Source organism: Mirounga angustirostris, unplaced genomic scaffold (assembly GCF_029215605.1).
Source record: "Mirounga angustirostris isolate CCGP_5_RB_7025 unplaced genomic scaffold, mMirAng1.0.hap1 SCAF_5, whole genome shotgun sequence".
NCBI classification, from domain to species: Eukaryota; Metazoa; Chordata; class Mammalia; order Carnivora; family Phocidae; genus Mirounga; species Mirounga angustirostris.
Window position 1 is genome coordinate 8,147,530 of NW_026991713.1, and position 18,139 is coordinate 8,165,668.

An 18,139-nucleotide genomic window follows, 5' to 3' on the forward strand; every position below is an offset into this window, starting at 1 on the left:
CTTCTGAAGTATATATACCTCAGTGACAGAACAAAACCGAAAAATGGATATATTATGAAGTCAAATTCAAAATATGCCTAAACAAGAGCCTTAAAGATGCAGGCCTTCCGGATAGGCTAATAGGGGATGTTCTTCCTTCTATGAAGGTTGTTGGGTGAAACAAACACCATGTCTGGTTCCCCTGGGTGAGGTTTTGAGGTGCCACCGCCACCAGGGAGCTCTGCGATAGGCCGAGGTTTCAGGCTCCCGTGCCCACGCGATTAGGTTCAAGGTGTGGCGAGTGAGGCTCGGGAGGGCAAGCACGGGGTCAGCTCCCGTCTGTTCTATATTTTAAATTTTGGTATTTTGTTCATCAGGGGGTCTGGAGGGCATTCATTTTTATTTTTTGGAAATACTGCATTGAAATATTATCTTATTGAGTTTGGTTTTGGGTCTTCTTAAATTTGTGTCTTCAGAGTCCTTACCCTAGATTATGACAGCGTGACTGGTTTTCATTTAAGAAAAAAGACTGCTAGCTTTTTACATATACCGTTATTTTTTTAAGATCTTATTTATTTATTTGAGAGAGAGAGAGAGCACAAGTAGGGGGGCAGCAGAGAGAGAGGGAGAAGCAGGCTCCCCGCTGAGCAGGAAGTGTGATGTGAGGCTCCATCCCAGGACCCTGAGATCATGACCTGAGCTGAAGGCAGACGCTTAACCGACTGAGTCACCCAGGTGCCCCAAGGCTCTGCTAGTTTTTATTCTAAAAACAAAATCTTTATTTTGTTTTTAGAATAAAACAAGCAAGCACTAAGAACTTGGCATTGGGTTCCACGCTAACCGGTTACCAGCCTCGTGGGTTCTCTAGTCGAGGGAGTAAAGAGGGGTTCCAGCCCTCAAGCACTGGAGGGCGCCAAAGAATGGCTTATAAAGCTGAATTCTTCTATAAGGTCGTCCTCCAGCAAAGACATTGCCCAGCCTGGATTCCTTTTCTCTGACAAAAACCCATCCATTTTGTGATTCCCTGCCTCTCTATAGCTCCAGTCCCAAGTAGGCCCCAAACACATGAGCCAAATTCAATATAAGAATAGGCTTGGATTCTATCTCAAAATACCCAAATAAGATATTTATGTGGACAGCAAGGATCAGAAAGCCAAAGTAAAAATCCTATGGTGGTTTGAGTTCAGCTTTGTGTTTAAACCCTGCCTTGTGTGATGTGGAACAAGGTATCCTGGTGGGATGACAGACCTTCTTGATTTGCCTGGGGCTGTCCTGGTTTTAGTACTAAAAGTCCTGCAGCTCAACTTTTCCATCTCTGCAAACTGGGATGGTTGGTCACCCTCAGTTTTCCTGATCTGTAAAATGGAAAAAATGTCAGTACAACGGGGAGAATTGAATAAGATGATGATCTTATGTGCATATAGGTGCTTATGATGTGCATAATAGGTGCTAAAAAAAAAAATTAGCTTAGTTTTGTTATCAAGTAGTCCTGGAGATGGTTGCAGGCATGGCCTGAGTTCCTATAAAACCATTTAAACAGAGCCTGAACATTTTGATCATCCTGCTCATGCATTTGATTCAAATCCAAAAATATTTGCTGAGTGCTTATTATGTATCAAGAGATTGTTAGCAGTTTAGTGGTTCTGGGCACATTTTTAAAAAAATGATTGACACTTCTCAAGGATGGTATGATCTTTAGAGGACAAAGAGAGACAGAAGTGTTTACAGAATATAGGGGGAAAAAAGTAATCCAAGCCTGCTGCATTTATCCTCATAGGTCCTAATTTCCTCCAGGCTGGAAAACTGTGGTAGTCTCCTAACTTACTTCCCCAACCCCATTTCAGTCTCCTTCCAATCTAATCAGTTGACTACCAGGTAAATCTTAAAATATATTTTGGATCCTTTTTTCAGAAGCCCAGTATCTACCTTGTCTTGGCATTCTTTACTTTTTTACAATAGGGCCTCAACCAACTTTCAAGCCTTATCTCTTGAACAAACCAGACAACTCCCTTGCTTAAACATGTCCCATGTTTTCCTCCCTCCATTCTATTACTCAATGTTCCTTAAGTTGGAATGCCCCACCTCATTGCTTCCTGTCAAACATACACTCCTTCATGTGAATTTACTGGGTTTTCTGCAAGACATGAACTCTCGCTTACTTCATTTTTACTAACTTTATTTATTTAGTTTTTTTTTTTTTTTTTAAGATTTTATTTGACAGAGCACAAGCAGAGGGAGAGAGAGGGAGAAGCAGGCTCCCTGCTGAGCAAGGAGCCCGATGTGGGACTCGATCCCAGGACGCTGGGATCATGACCTGAGCCAAAGGCAGCCGCTTAACTGACTGAGCCACCCAGGCGTCCCTTATTTAGTTATTTTTAAGATTTTATTTCTTAATTTGACAGAGAGACACAGCGAGACAGGGAACACAAGCAGGCGGAGTGGGAGAGGGAGAAGCAGGCTTCCCACCGAGCAGAGAGCCCAATGTGGGGCTTGATCCCAGGATCCTGGGATCATGACCTGAGCCGAAGGCAGACGCCTAACGACTGAGCCACCCAGGCGCCCCTCATTTTTACTAACTTTAGAGCATTGTTCATATTGGTGTTTTTATGAACCCTGTTCTTTTTTTTTTTTAAAGATTTTTTTTATTTATCTGAGACAGAGAGAATGAGAGACAGAGAGCACATGAAAGGGGGGGAGGGTCAGAGGGAGAAGCAGGCTCCCCGCCGAGCAGGGAGCCCGATGCGGGACTCGATCCAGGGACTCCAGGATCATGACCTGAGCCGAAGGCAGTCGCTTAACCAACTGAGCCACCCAGGTGCCCATTTATGAACCCTGTTCTTGATTGTGGGCAAGGATTGTCTATTTCACTTTTTTATATTTCCTCCAGTTCCTTGTGTGTAGCCGACAAATGTTTATGGTATTATACCCAAAATTCTAATATTCTAATATTCTAATTTTGGTATCTGTACCATGGTTCTGCTAGTTTGTAGCTGTGTGGCTGTGTGATATGTGTGTATTTTTTAAGTAGGCTCTATGCCCGGGTGCCTGGTGGCTCAGGTGGTTGACTGTCCACCTTGGGTTGGGTCATGATCTCAGGGTCCTGGGATCGAGCCCCGTGTCTGGCTGCCTGCTCAGTGGGGAGCCTGCTTCTCTCTCTCTCTCTCTGGAGCTCCCCCAGCTTGTGCTCTCTTGCTCTCTCTCTCTCAAATAAATAAATAAAATCTTTAAAAGAAAAAAAAGTAGGCTCTACGCCCAACGTGGGGCTTGAACTCATGACCCAGAGACTGAGTCACATGTTCTACCAACTGAGCCAACCAGGCACCCCTGTGCAGTATTTTCCCAATTAACCTCCTTAAGTTTGTTTCCTTATCAAAAAATGAGGATTGTAAGAGCACCCACCTCAGGGTCACAACAAGGATGAAATAAGACAACGCATATAGGATGCTTAGTGTTGTGCTTGGCACAGCAGAGCTATGGATTGTCAGAGAAAGAAAAGATCCATTTAGGCTGGAGGAATAGTGGAGGCCTTCCTGGGGGATGTGAGCCAAGAGGGATGTGAGTGAAGATTTGATTAGATAAAGCGAAAAGGGAAGACGTTTAGGCAGAGGGGCCAACCTGAATAAAGACTTAAGAAGAAACAGAAATGAGCAGGATGTGCTGTGGATGGGGCTAGTCAAGTCTTGCGAAACACCTTTGGAGAGATTCTCCAGGAAGAGAGAGAAGAGACAAGTAGAGAAAATTTTCTAAGAGTATAAATTAGCAGGTAGGAAGGAGGGGAAAATGTCTCTAGAAGTTTGCTGAAGGTTTCTGTCATTGAGTTTGCCCTTTCAGCAATAGCAACAGAATTAGAAGTGGTAGCCAGTTTGAGGAGTGACAGAGTTGAATCAGCATGTGTTTATAGCAAAGTGCAGCAAAGGATGAAAATGGACAAAATGATGACTAACTGCTCATTATTAGCAGGGTTAAGCTTGAAATCCTGTGTTTGTGGCCAAGAATTAACTATAGAAGTACAAGAAAGGGTGAATTTTGCTTAGTATCAGTTTGTGGGGAAAAAAGCTCTAAAGGAAAAAGGGTAGTAGGAAATGGTTATAAAGTCAATTTGAGGCAAAGGGCCAGGGCAGTCTCTAAATTTGCTGAGACGACATTCTAGTGTGCTCATGGTTGTAGGGAGTCAGATTAAGGAAGGCTAAAGTCTCACTCTACTTTGGTGATCAGATCCCACCTGAGTATTTTAAGTGGTCCCATTTTGGTTGCAGGGAACAGAAACCCAACAGGGAAGAGAACATACTGGTCTACAGAGGAGGCATAAATGGTGCCCCATGTAGATCTCTTTAACAGGCCAGTGCACCCATCCCCCAGCTGCTGTGAGTGTTGGCAGCTAAGGGTTCCCAGATGCCCGAAATTCCAGAGAATTGCCTTCAGCTGAAAGGAGCAGCTTTGGAGACCTTAACTCCTTGATGGCTTACCGCCAGTGCCTGATGATATTTGGGTATACAAAGCTGCCCAGTGTCTCATGGGGTGATCACTCCTTGGTGTGGTTTTATGTTAGAGCTCTCCGTTGTGGATCAGGCCAAGACAAAATCAAGCTGATTCTTGCTTTGCTCTTTCTTTTTCCCTGTCTTGCTCAACTCCCTCCCTTACGGGTTATCCGCCCCCCCCCCCCCCCCCCCCCCCCGCCAATAAATCCCATTCCCAGATCTCCCTTGTGGGCTCTGTTTCTAAAGATCCTGATCAGAGACACCTACAAAAGCAAAAAGCCAGAAAACAGCTGGGGCCAGGTTCTCAGAATCATCACCTGTTGTAACTTTTATCTGTACCTCAGCTCTGATAGTTTGTTTCCCTATTGGTTTTATGTATTCTCGAGCAAGTTCTTTCATGATCCTCCTGGTCAACTCCAGGGGATGAGCCAGATAGTTTAGCCGCCTCCGTGTAAAGGAAACTTTTCCATATGGGTAGTGCCCACAAAGTTCCCAGGACTCCTTCTGATTGGACTGCCTTGAGCCACATGCATTTCCCTAAATCACTCATTGCAAATGGTGGTGGGGGGGGCAGAGGGAGGAGGGAAGCAGTGCTCTGATTGGTCAGGACTGGCAGGGTGCTGCCCCTGGAGAGATGAGTAATGAATCAGCCCCATGGCAGCCATATGGACAGACAGTGGGGAGGACTGGTTCCCTAGAGGAAATGAGGCTCCCCTTACCAGAAGAAAGAGAATGTTTGCTGGAAGGACAAAAATAACACATGTTCCCAATAGATCTTGACAAACTGAAAGATGTCTACATGAAGTCATCAGGATGGAAACCATAATCTGGCAAAATAAAAAAGCAACTTTATCCCTATTGTTTTGGGGATGGGCAGAAGGTATGGAAGGTATATTTGTCATCTTCAAATATTTGGAATGTTGTCATGATGAAGAGGTATTAGACATGTTTCTGTGAAGCTTTAGGAGATAAATAGGACCTAGGCTGGGAGATTAGAGGGATGTAGATTATCCACAAAACATGTATGTGTAAATAAATAAACAAGTAATTTATACATGCATATGGATACAAAATAATTACAATTTAAGTTGTCCAGAGAAGGAACAGGTCTATTTGAGAGGTGGTAAGCTTGCCATGCCTGGGAAGACAGGAATAGGCTTATCACTCTTACCATGACTAATAAAATATGCTTGTGCTTCCTTCTTGCTTTGGCTTTTTCATAAAGGCTGGGTCTAGGTAGACACTATCTGGAATGCCCCACCCCAGTCTTGTCTTGGGGAAATCTGCCCCACCCCAACAATTTCAAACCAGAGTACTTTCTCCTCTGAGGTGCACCTCTGTGTCCTCTTGTTAATCATGACCCTGGGGATATGCTGCCTGGCGTTGTAATCACCTCATCATCTGCCTTAACTCCCCCCAGTTTGGTGAAAGCACCCCCTCAGTGTCTTACTCCAGAAATATTTGCTGAATAAATAATTTTATCTGGTCTTTTGTGGAAGGATTCTTGCCTTGGGGGGTAGGTGTGTGACCAAGAGGACACAAGGATCCTGCTGAAATCTAAGATTCTGTGATGAGCACATGGGCACTGAACTTGAAGCTGACTTACAGATGAATAATTGGGAATACCCAGGGCCCACTTTGGCTTTTGCAGCTATTGGAGGAGAGAAAAGGAAGCATTCTCTCTTGCCCTTCCTCTGACAGTTACACCAATAGGCAGTCATGGGAGAACTCTGGGGGAGATCAGGGGATCGTAGTAAGAATTTACTCTGGAACATATAAAGTGAGTTGCCCCTCTCGGTCTTTGTGCCTTGGCACTGCTCCTCCCCAAACCTGGAAGGATGTCCTAGCTCCTTTCTTCCCCTAGCTACTGTTACTCCTTCCTCCCACCCTGCCCGGCAACACCATCCCCAGGAAAGCACTTCCCCCTGTTTTCCACCCGCCAAGTTGGAGTTATTTCTCCTTTTCTGGACTCCCTCCCATTGCGGGAGGAGGGGGAGCAAATGGCCTGCCTGCACCAAGGCACTTCCCACAGCAGACCTCGCTTTACGGGTTTCTCCTCTCTCTCCCTTTAAGTTTGCTTTCTCCTGTTTGAAGTCTTGCACCAGGTCCATGTGTGGCCTCTGCGCCTAAGGCAGGAGACCCGCGCGAGCACACACACACACACACACACACACCCCTTTGCTACAAGAGTGGATGCCAGAAAGAGTAGGACATCAGCATTTTAGAATTTTACAATTGCAAGAGTCGTCGGGAGTCACCTAGTGAAACCGTCCCTTTTACAAATGCTCTTCCTGGAGTCTCCGGAGAGAAGCTTTTGGGTTCATTCAGCCCCTTCTCTTCTCGAGGCCCCAAGCACTTTGCTATTAATGATCTCAACATTCTAGGCAGGTAGGGAGGGGCAGGTAGGTGTTAGTAGCCTCCCTTTTCCCCTAGGGGAAACTGACTCAGAGAAAGGGGGAGACGGGCCTCGGTGGGGCGGGGGCTGTAACGGGAATTCAGGGCTCCGGGCCAATGTGGAATTTATTGTGCCTCCTTTTGGGAAGCGTGAAAGTGAAGTAATCAATTTACGAGGCCCGGGCGAGGACCCTTTAGCCCCCTTGGAAGATCGGGTTGGGTCAGGAGGATTAATGCAGTTAAGGGCCCGCGGCATTGACCCCTCGGCAACTTGTCGAGGGCCAGTCGGGTCCGCCACCGCCCTTCCCTCGGCAGGGTGACCAATGGGCTTCCGCCTCTTTAAGGCCCCCCCCCAGCGCCCCGCCTCCGGCACGTCGCCGACCTCCTCCCACCTCCTAGCCGCAGCTCCGCCAGTTCCAGACTTCCTTTGACGATGAGGTCATCTTCTCGTTGCTCGTTGGCCGCGCCCGGCCGTCAGTCACAGGAAGTCCCGCCGCCGTCCTCGCCTCCTTCGCACCCCTCCCTTCCCGCCCCCCTTCAGTCCTCCGGGCCCAGCCTCCACAAGGCCTCTGATTGGTCAGTGCCGCCGTCACTCTTCCAGGGGGCAGTGTGGGAGGTGGGAGGCGGGTGTGGTGGGAGGGGCCGCAGCTTCCGTGGCTGAGAGGAGCCGGCGGCGGCCGTGTCTGTGGTGTCTGAGGCGGCGGCAAGAGCGACCGTTCCATCCTCCCCACCCCCTCGGCTCCGCTCGCCACACGCCCTCCGCTTGCGCAGACTTCTCCCCAGCTCCGTGCGCCCTGGCCAGACGTTGAGCCTCGGAAGGGGAGGCGCGCGGTGAGAGCCGGAGGGGGACCGCCGCGGAGCCCGGGCTGGGAGGAGCGCGAGGCGGTGAGTGAGAGTCCGGACAGAGGACCCCTCCCCCACCGCGGCCCCGCCCCGAGCATCCTTTCTCCTCGCGACCCCGCGGCGCGCCCTCAGGGTCGGGCTGCGGGCCGCCGCCGCTCGCCTCGCCTCGCCCGTCCCTTCCCTCCCGGCCGGGGTCGCCCAGCCGGGGCGGGCGGCCCGGGGCGCGGCCGTACACCTGTGAGCCGCCTGGCCTGGCAGCGCCGGTGGGGGGATGCGGGGAGGGGGCGTCCCGCACCCGTTGCGCCCGGGTGTGTTTTGATTGCGGGTACCCGGTATGGGCGCTTTCCCCGGCACAGATTTACCTTGTGCAGACCCTCAGGATCCATGTGCAGTCCTAGGATTCCCAGGCAAGGGAGCCTCACCTGGACTTGCTGATGCCACTGTTTGCATCCCGAATGCCGCCAGGTGTAAGGGCTCTGGCAGGTTGGAAACTTGACAGCCAAGAACTTGATCCTCCAAGAAAGTGTCTGTCAGGATACTTTGATTACACCTCCCACCCTGGCCGGCACCGCAGGAAAGCACTGACACTCTGTAGTAGCTAGGGCTGGAGCTTTCAGGTCAAACTCTCCAACCTGCCGTTCGCTAGCTGTGTCATCTTGGGCTTCAGTTTCCTTCTCAGGAAAATGGGCGTAATACCTACTACACGGGGTCATTGTGAGCTGAGAACGACGGGTAGATCAGTTTGTGTTTAAGCACCAGCCCAACTTGGCTTTGTCAGGATCTCAGTTTTCTCACTAGTATGTGGATAGCATAAATGAAAGGCAGTTTGGTGGACACTTGACTACTTACCAGCTGTACTTGGCATGAGGTATGCGTATAGGGGGATGTGAAAGATGTCACTTAAATGTAATAATGAAATTATACCTAGCTTCATGTGTCTTTACGTACTTTGAAGTCCATAAGAAGTCTGAAATGCCCCCAGGTTGCCAGCTTTTGAGATTTTTTTCAAGATCTTTTCTACTTGAAGCCAAAAGCCTGTAACATACTCATTATTTTCAGTAAAAAGTGAAATTCACGTGTTTTATGTTAGAGGACCCCCCAAAATGCCACAGATTTCACTTAAGCAGTTTTACTGTTGAAAAGCAGCCACTTCCCAGGAGTGAGGTGGTACAGCCAGCTGGCACACAGCCCCGGGACAGTAGGGTGGGGAACCCTTGGCTGAAAATTATTAAATTAAGTTTTGCCTAATGTCATTTGCATTTTCATAGTGAATCAAAGGGCTTTATGATAGCTTCTTAGTGAAATGATTTAATTACTGCTTTTTTCAAAAACACATGCAAAGAAAAACTGACTGTAGTCCGTTCTAGCATTGGCTTCAGTTCTTTGCCAGTAACTGTTAAGAAGAGAACCCTGTTTAGAAAGGCTTTCACAAGTCACATTTCTTTGGTTAAGTTTTTATTTAGAGTAAAATCGTGAGATGGAAGAGTAAGATGTATCCCATAATCCAAAAGTATTTATTGCAGACTTTCCACATCCTTAGTCCTCTACTGAGTGCTATGAGGAAGGGATTCAAAAGAAGTATGAAACAGCATCTCAGCCCATAAAGAGCAAAACCATAAGATTTAGGTCATTCAGTACTAGCTTTGGGTACTACTTAAGTAATGACTTTGTTCATTCATTCATTCATTCATTCAATAAACTTGTTCCTTGCCAAAACGTGCCAAGTGGTTTGTTTTTGTTTTTCTAAAGATTTTATTTGAGAGTGAGAGAGCACAGAAGGAGAGGTAGAGGGAGAAGCAGACTCTCCGCTGAGCAGCCCAACTCGGGGCTCGATCCCAGGACCCTGAGATCATGACCTGAGCCCATGGCAGATGCTTAACTGACTGAGCCATCCAGGTGCCTTGCCAGGTGTTTTTTCTAAAAGCCAAGGTTATCTGGTAAGTGCGATATGGTCCCTGCTCATAGGAGGTCAAGTCTAGTGTGAGGCAGAAAGTGACAGATAATTTTAACACATTGAAATAAACTCCAGAACTGTATGGGAGGGTCAAGGGAGCTTTTCCTTTGCACTTCAGAGAGAAGGTGGCCTTTGAGTTGAATCTTAACTCATTAGATGAAGGAGGAAGATCATTCCAAACAGAAGTAACTGAGCTTGCTGATAGATCTTCTGACCGCAGATAAAAGCCCTAGGAAGGGGGAAGGAAACCGACATTTCTTGATGCCCACTATGTAATAGGCATTAAGCTGGGCTTTTAATGTTACTACTTAATTAGTCCTCTGAGGTAGATTTTACCTCCACTTTAGGACAGGAGAACTGAGGCTCAGCATAGTTAAATAATTTGTCTCAGGTTATACAGTTAGTGACAGAGCCAGGACTTGAATTTCTGACTTAAAAGTATGTATGCTCTTTTCCTTCTAACACTGTAGAAATAAATATAAATGAGGGACGCCTGGGTGGCTCAGTTGGTTGGGCGGCTGCCTTCGGCTCAGGTCATGATCCCAGGGTTCTGGGATCAAGTCCCACATCGGGCTCCTTACTCAGTGGGGAGCCTGCTTCTCCCTCTGCCTGCTGCTTCCCCTGCTTGTGCACTCTCTCTGACAAATAAATCTTTAAAAAAAAAAAAGCAGTTTGGGACATAGTAGATGCTCAGTAAATATTTGTTGAATAAAAGATGAATGTGAATATATACAGTGAATGGTGTGTTTATGTAAATGCTAGGGTTGATAGTTAGAATTGACATAGGAGCATTTTCATCTGAAAAAAAAACTTTGATCAGGAGGTTTATTTCAGAAGGTCTTTGAAAGAAAAGCGGGAGGACATTGACAGATCACGGATGAAGTGGCACAGGCATTTACCATATAGGTAGTTTATAAATGGTTATACTTTGGAAGAAAAGGAACATTGAACAAAGGGAAGGGCCCACTGACACCATTCAAATATAGGCACAGTTTATTAAAGGCCTTAATGAGTTTTGAGAATCAAGGAAACAGTCTCTGCTCTTAAGGAACTTACAGTTTTAGAGACTAGGTGTTAGCTAGTATTGCATAACGTGTTACCCCAAAAGTTAGTGTTTAAGATAACAGTAAACATTTATTATCCCTCACAGTTTCTGTGAGTCAGAAATTTGGGAGCAGCTTGAGCAGTGGTTCAGTCTCAGGGTCTCTCAAGAGATTGCAGAAATATGTCATCTGGAGTTGCAGTCTCTGAAGACAGGCTGGTGGATCCTCTTCTAAGGTGGCTACTCAGATTGTTGACAAGTTGGTGTAGGCTGTTGGTGGGAGGTCTCCATTCTCCATGTGGGCCTCTCCATAGAAGTACTTGAATGCCCTCATGGCATGGCAGCTGGCTTCCCCCAGAGCAAGTAATCCAAGAGACCAAGTTGCATTGTCTTTTACGACCTAGCTTCAGAAGTCACATACCATCATTTCTCCAGTATTCTATTGGTCACGTATTGTGGGAAGGGATTACATAGGGGTGTGAATACTAGGAGGTGAGAATCTTTAGGGGCCATCTTGGAGGCTGGCTACCACAGTGGGTAGCATAGAACAGAAAAAGTGTTAGAAGAAGGTACAAAGTGCTGGGGGAAGGGAGGGAAGGATTCAGAGGAGGGAAAGGTTACCTTTGGGAAAATGAGGGAATTGGGAAAGATTTAATTCTTTTAACAGATATTCACAGGTATTTATTGGGTGCTTACTCTGTGCCCTCAAAATGGTAGGCTAATATGTGGAAGTGAATTGGGGCTGTATGAAATGTTGTAAGTAGCCTAGGCCAGCATTGGTACTAAGGACAAACACTTAATCTCTGTGTGTAAGGTGAGGGTGGAGTAATTTTTCTGATATTAAGGAGAACAGTAACTTGTCAGAGTGATAGAAAGGCAGTTAAAAGCGTAAATACTAGAGCCAGACTTCCTGGGTTGGAATCCTACTTCTACCACATGCTAGCTGTGTGACCTTGGATGTGACTGTGACACTCTTAACCACATCTTGGTAACTCACTATAAAATGGGGATAATAATGGTGGCTACTTTATATTGCTGCTATAAAGATTAAATAAGTTAAAAATATGCCAAGTCCTTGGAACAGGTTCACATGCATTATCATTATCATTCTTCATTTTGGGCAATATCATAGAACTGACCATGGATGAATGAGGTTCCAGTCAGAGATGAATGAATGTGAATGATGTGAGTATTCAGAGGCTTTTAAATGTCAATCATTTAAATGTAATCATTTAAATGTAGTCATTTGCTCCTTCAGCATCAGTTTTTCCAGTTTGACTACTTACGTTTAGATAGTTTTTATTTCATCAATAGAGTGAACCAGTGATTTTATTTAGCTGAACTCCCCAGTTATGACAATACCTCAGGGGGCACAGTTGCCTGTGAAGGGTATCTTGTGTTCTCTTGTCGTCTCTCTAAATTACTGGGCCCTCTATCTGCAGAATGGGTTTAACCAAAAGCAGTTAAAGGTGCATCTTCAGAAGAGCTTAGTGGTGGAACCAGGACCCATAGTAAAAATACCAGAGTGAGCACTTTTGTGACTGAGTCACAAAAGAATCCTCAGAGATTGATTCTTAACACTAAGTCTGTCACTTCTGTGAAGAGGGAAGATCTTTGAACTCCATGTCTCTGCAGGTGTTAGAGCAGGAATTGGGTGCTTTGCCAGGGTGCATTGGGTGGAGCAAATTGCCTAAGTTGCCTTCAGTCCTGCGGTTCAGGGACTCCAGTCCAACTCTTCACTGTTTAGTTGAACAGAGGCACTGAGAAATTCAGTGGTTTGAGGTTCCACAACAGTCTAGTGGCTGAGCCTGGGCCAGTTCTTCACCCTTTGTTTGAGGCTGGCTCACATAGTGGTGATGAAGATCTGCAGAATCTTTGGAAGATTGAGCATTGTGAAAATGTCTTTTCTTCAGATACCATATTTTTACTTTTGTGGTATATCTGATTTGTTTGCTTCCCTAGTCACTTTTATTCAAATGCTTTTAGAAATCATTCCCTGTTTATGAGTCCTGGTAACAATTTGCATAGCTCAATTTGAAATTTGGAATGTATACTCTGTTACTGAATTTGAAGATAGGTGGGCTACTTACAGGTCTTTGACCTCTAAAATTATAAGTGGGAATTATGGGTGATTTTTATTTCTTTTCTTTTCTTTTTTTAAAGATTTTATTTATTTATTTGACAGAGAGAGAGATAGCGAGAGCAGGAACACAAGCAGGGGGAGTGGGAGAGCGATAAGCAGGCTTCCTGCCAAGCAGGAAGCCCGATGTGGGACTCGATCCCAGGACCCTGGGATCATGACCTGTGCTGAAGGCAGACGCTTAACGACTGAGCCACCCACGCGCCCAGTGATTTTTATTTCTTGAAAAACTTTTGTCTGGTATCAAAATTTAACATATAATGGGTGTAACTTGAAAAAAATTATAAACTTCGTAGTATGAGAGAGTAAAATAACTAGTGAAGTAACATGTCAAGTTTAAGGGCATGAGCAGAGCTAGGTACTGACAATTATCAGCTGTGTAACCATAGGCTCACCACTTAACCTTCTTGTGACTAGTTTTTTCTTCTATAAAATGGGGTTAATGATTCTTACAACATGAGGTTGTTATAAGGATCATGGAGTCACAGTCAACTCATTGTTATGCTACCTCATTAATTTTCACACCAGCTCTGTGAAGTAAGTATTAGTTCCATTTTGTAGATGAGGAAAGAAGCTTGGAGAGATTCACTAATTTAGAAAGATTGCAATCAGGGTTTGAACCAAGTTCTCTCTCTCTCTCTTTTTTTTTTAAGTAGGCTCCACGCCCCATGTGGGGCTTGAACTCTCAACCCTGAGATCAAGAGTCACATGCTCCACCAACTGAGCCAGCCAGGTGTCCCCTCAGGTCTGTTTTTGAATTAAAAGATACTGACTCCCAACCATAAGAGACTCTTAATCTCAGGAAACAAACTGAGGGTTGCTGGAGTGGAGGGGGGTTAGAGGGGTGGGGTGGCTGGGTAATGGACATTGGGGAGGGCATGTGCTATGGTGAGCGCTGTGAATTGTGTAAGACTGATGAATCACAGACCTGTACCCCTGAAACAAATAATACATTATATGTTAATTTAAAAAAAAAGATACTGACTCTCTATGATAATGTGTATGAAGTGCCTAACTTTGCCTTCGGTAAATGTTCCTGTTCACTTTTACACAGTTTGTGAAAATGTTAGTATGTTGAGAATTCTTTATGGTAGTAATCAAGGTGTTGTAGCTTTCAAAATATTCTTTGCAGTATTCCTTATATGTATCTTATTGCCATTCCTGAAAGCTGTAGTAGTGATTTCACATCCTAAATTGCTCAATAAATACTAAATAAGGACATACTATAGTGTCCAAATTTTAAACATATTTTGTCAGTGTTTCAGTTATCTTTGTAACTGTAAATGGCATAAGTGATGCCAAAGTCTCCTAATCGTGGTTAATTTGTACATATTTTCACTACCACAAAATTTACAGGAACTTGGAAAGTTGTCCTCTCCTCATATTTTAGGACACACCATATTGCATTTTGGTATGAGAGTGGTGTTACACGATTTCATGGTGAAACTGGCTTTATTGTTGACTTTATATTTTGTTATATGATGGATGTACTTTTTTTTTGGTAAGATTATTTTTATTTATTTCATTAAGTAAGCTCTATACACACCCAAAATGGGGTTTGAAATCATGACCCAGAGATCAAGAGTCATATGTTCTACTGACCGAGCCAGCCAGGTGCCTCTATATGATGGGATGTATTTAAAGTAGTCTTTTTAAATTTGCCTTGTATTGTCTTGCCTTTCAAAACAATTTAGAAATGAAAGGTAAGGACCATTTTCTTTCTTATGTCTGTTACTTGGGATAATCACTTTTTATGGAAAATCACTTGCACGCTTCCATTCAGGAGCTTTTCACTCTTTAAATCTAATATTCCAGGTTAATGCCCTAAGGTGGCATGGAAGGCAAAGATGTGGTGGTATTTTAAATTCTCTGTTTTGTAGATTCAGTAGATCATTTCACATTATGGTTGACATTTCCTTTCTGTTCAGATTTTTTTTTTTTTTGCAAGGGAGGATGGCGGAGACCTGGAATGGTGGGAATAGGAAACCAAGAATACAATGAAGATCATAGATTAGTGATTTGACTTGAAATTAAATAACTTGAAGTTTTCCTTTATGCAGTAGAACATCTTAGGTGGTGTGGCTCATTTGTGTAATATCTGTCATGAATCTTTGTATACATTGAGTAAAATAATTATTTAGTCATTTTCTTAAATCACTCTGTAGCATGATTGACCTTTTTTTTTTTTAACCCCTTTCACTTTTACCTGAAGCTGATTCTGAAGGTGAGCCTGGCAGAAACAATTTGTATGAAAACTGGGCATGACCTGTACAATTTGGACAAGGTATTCATGACATTTTATTTTCAACATGTTTAATAACCTGTTGGGTGCCTAAATAAAACTGAGTTAATTATAGTGTAACCTTTTGTTCTATTTGGAGAGTGTTAAGCGATTTTTGAACACCCTCCAAAATTCACCTTCATCAAGTGAGAGCTTAGAAAGCTCTTTCTAGAGCAAGGATCTTCAAAACTTTACCTGTATGACTCTCTACCTCTTCTGGCCACTTCTTTGTTTTCTTTTGAAAAGACACAGTAGATTTTCCTACTGTTCGGAGATAGTAGTGATGAGTTTGGAGTTGAATGCACCTGTTTTCAATCTGGCTCTACGGCTCACTGGCTTGTGATCTTGAGCAAGGGAATTAATCTTGTCAAACCTCTATTTCCTCATAGTTTAGTTGTGAGAGGTAAATAAGCTACATATAAAGCATTTAGCACATAATAGGCATTCTGTTCATGTTAATTTTCATAACACCCAGAATTTTTTTTTGTAGCAGTAGCTACAATTACAGCTAAATAATTATATAATTATTTATGTTTTTCTTATAAACTTCATGAGGCCAGGGACCATGTCTGTCTCTTCATTGCTATTTTGTCAGCATTTAACATCATGCTTGTCATGGGATATAATAGATGCTCAATAAATCCTGGTTGTGGGCGCCTGGGTGGCTCAGTTGGTTAAGCGACTGCCTTCGGCTCAGGTCATGATCCCGGAGTCCCGGGATCGAGTCCCACATCTGGCTCCCGGCTCAGCGGGGAGCCTGCTTCTCCCTCTGACCCTATCCCCTCTCCTGCTGTTTTTCTCTCTCTGTCAAATAAATAAAAATAAACAAAATCTTAAAAAAAAAAAAAATCCTGGTTGAATGAATGAAAGTCACCCACCCCTTCCTGTTCACCTGTCCTCCGTTGCCTTAAAGGACAGTGTCCTGAACTTAGTTCCTTTGGCCCACTTGAGAATTAATCAACTTTTTACTTGATATTTGGTCCATTAACGACTGGAGCTAGGTAAAGGGAAAGGTAATGAACAGATGAATAACAACCAGAAAGCATAATAATATTCAAAGTAAATTATAATACTATAAAATCCTAGTACTCTGGATTTTCTGTCTGTAATCTGATGTCCAGCCCCAAATTCTACCAAAACAGTTTTCAGTGAGGCCACCACTGACTTGTGTGTTGGTGAGCTAGTGGGTTGTCCCTAGCTTAGTAAAATGGTTAGTCTTATAGTTATTCAGGCAAGAACCTTGGCATCATCTTCTCTTCCTTTCCCATTTCATATCCAATCCATCAGTGAATCCTGCTAGTTCTGTCTGCTAAATATATCTGTATCTGATCACTTCTCACCACCTCCATTGTAATCATCCTTGTCCAAGCCATCAGATTAGTTTCCCATGGCTGGCTACTATAATAAATCACCACAGACTTAGTGGCTTAAAACAGCCTAAATTTATTCTCTTAGAGTTCTGAAGGCCCGTTGTCTGAAATCAGTTTCACTGGGCCAAAATTAGGGTGTCAGCACAGAGCTGCATTCCTTCTGGAGGCTTTAGGGGAGCCATCCTCACCTCTTCCAGTTTCTGGTGGCTGCCAGCATTCCTTGGTTTGTGGCAGTGTCACCTCAATGTGCAAGGGCAGCATCTTCAGATCTCTGTGTACATCTCTTTCACCTCTGTGTTTGTCAAATCTGTCTCCCTTTTATAAAGATAAGTGATTGCATTTAGGGCTCACCCAGATAATTCAGGATAATCTCCCCATATCAAGATACTTAATCACTTCTGCAAAGATTCCCCCCCCCTTGGTTTTTTGTTTTTTTGGCTATTTAAGGTAACATTCACGAATTCCAGCGTCTAGGATGTGGAAAATGTGGGTATGTCTAGGGTGCCATTTTTCAGTCTTACTACGGTCTAACCTTTGGCCCCCAAAGATTCACATTTGTCCCATATGCCAAGTACATTCATCCCATTCCAACATTCCCCAAAATCCTAACCCATTGCAACATCAACTCAAGCTCAGGATCTCATCTACATGTCATCAGCTCAAAAGTGCAAAATCTCATATAAATTCTCCAGATTAGGTATATGTGAGACTCTGGGTATGATCCATCTTGGGGAATAATCCTTTCCATCTGTGGACCTGTGAAACTAGAAAACAAGTTATATGTTCCCAGAATACAGTGGTGGGACAGGTAAAGACTCCTGTTCCAAAAAGGAAAAAATGCAAGGAATAAGTGTGTCACTGGTCCCAAGCAGTTTCAAGATCCAGCAGGGAAAATCTCATTACATTTCAAAGCCTGGGAGTAATCTGGTGTGGCTTTAGACTCCATGCTCTGAGCCCATGGCTGTGGCTTCTGGGCTCAAGGCTCAGCTCTAATTTTCTTCTCTTTTCCTTCCTTCCTTTCTTTCTTTCTTAAATTGAATTATAATTGAAATATAACATTATTAGTTTCAGGTGTACTTTGTAATGATTTGATATTTGTTTATTGCAAAAGGATCACAATAAGTCTGTCACCATACATAAGTATAATTTTTTTCTTTTAAGATTTGCTCTCTTAGCAACTTTCTGATATGCAATACAATATTATTAACTATAGTTGCTATGCTGTACATTACATCCCCATGTCTTATTTATTTTTATAACTGGAAATTTGTACCTTTTGCCGCCCTTCACTTTTTTATGGCTGAATAATTATATATACCACATTTTCTTTATCCGTTCATCCCTTAGTGGATACTTAGGTTGTTTTCATCTCTAGCTGTTGTATATGATGCTGCAGTGAACATGGGGGTGCATTCATCTTTTCAAATTTTCTTTGGATGAGTACCTAGAAATGGTAGATTGTATGGTAGTGCTATTTTTAATTTTTTGAGGAACCTCCTCCATACTGTTTTCCATCCTGGTTGTGTAAATTTACATTCCCACCAATAGTGCAAAAATGTTCCTTTTTCTCCATATCCTCACCAACACTTGTTATTTTTTGTCTTTTTGATAATAGCCATTCTGACAGATGTGAGGTGTCTCATTGTGGTTTTGATTTG

At 43.9% G+C, this 18,139-nt stretch overlaps 1 protein-coding gene across 1 annotated transcript in view; it reads left to right on the forward strand.

The window, feature by feature from the left end:
• Positions 1-7,480: 7,480 nt before the first annotated feature.
• The window catches only part of MRTFA (myocardin related transcription factor A), a 196,412-nt gene continuing 185,753 nt past the window's right edge, over positions 7,481-18,139 (forward strand). The window contains exon 1 of the mRNA XM_064590573.1: positions 7,481-7,736. The gene's annotated coding sequence lies outside the window, so the exon portion shown is untranslated. The remainder of the gene's footprint in view (positions 7,737-18,139) is intronic.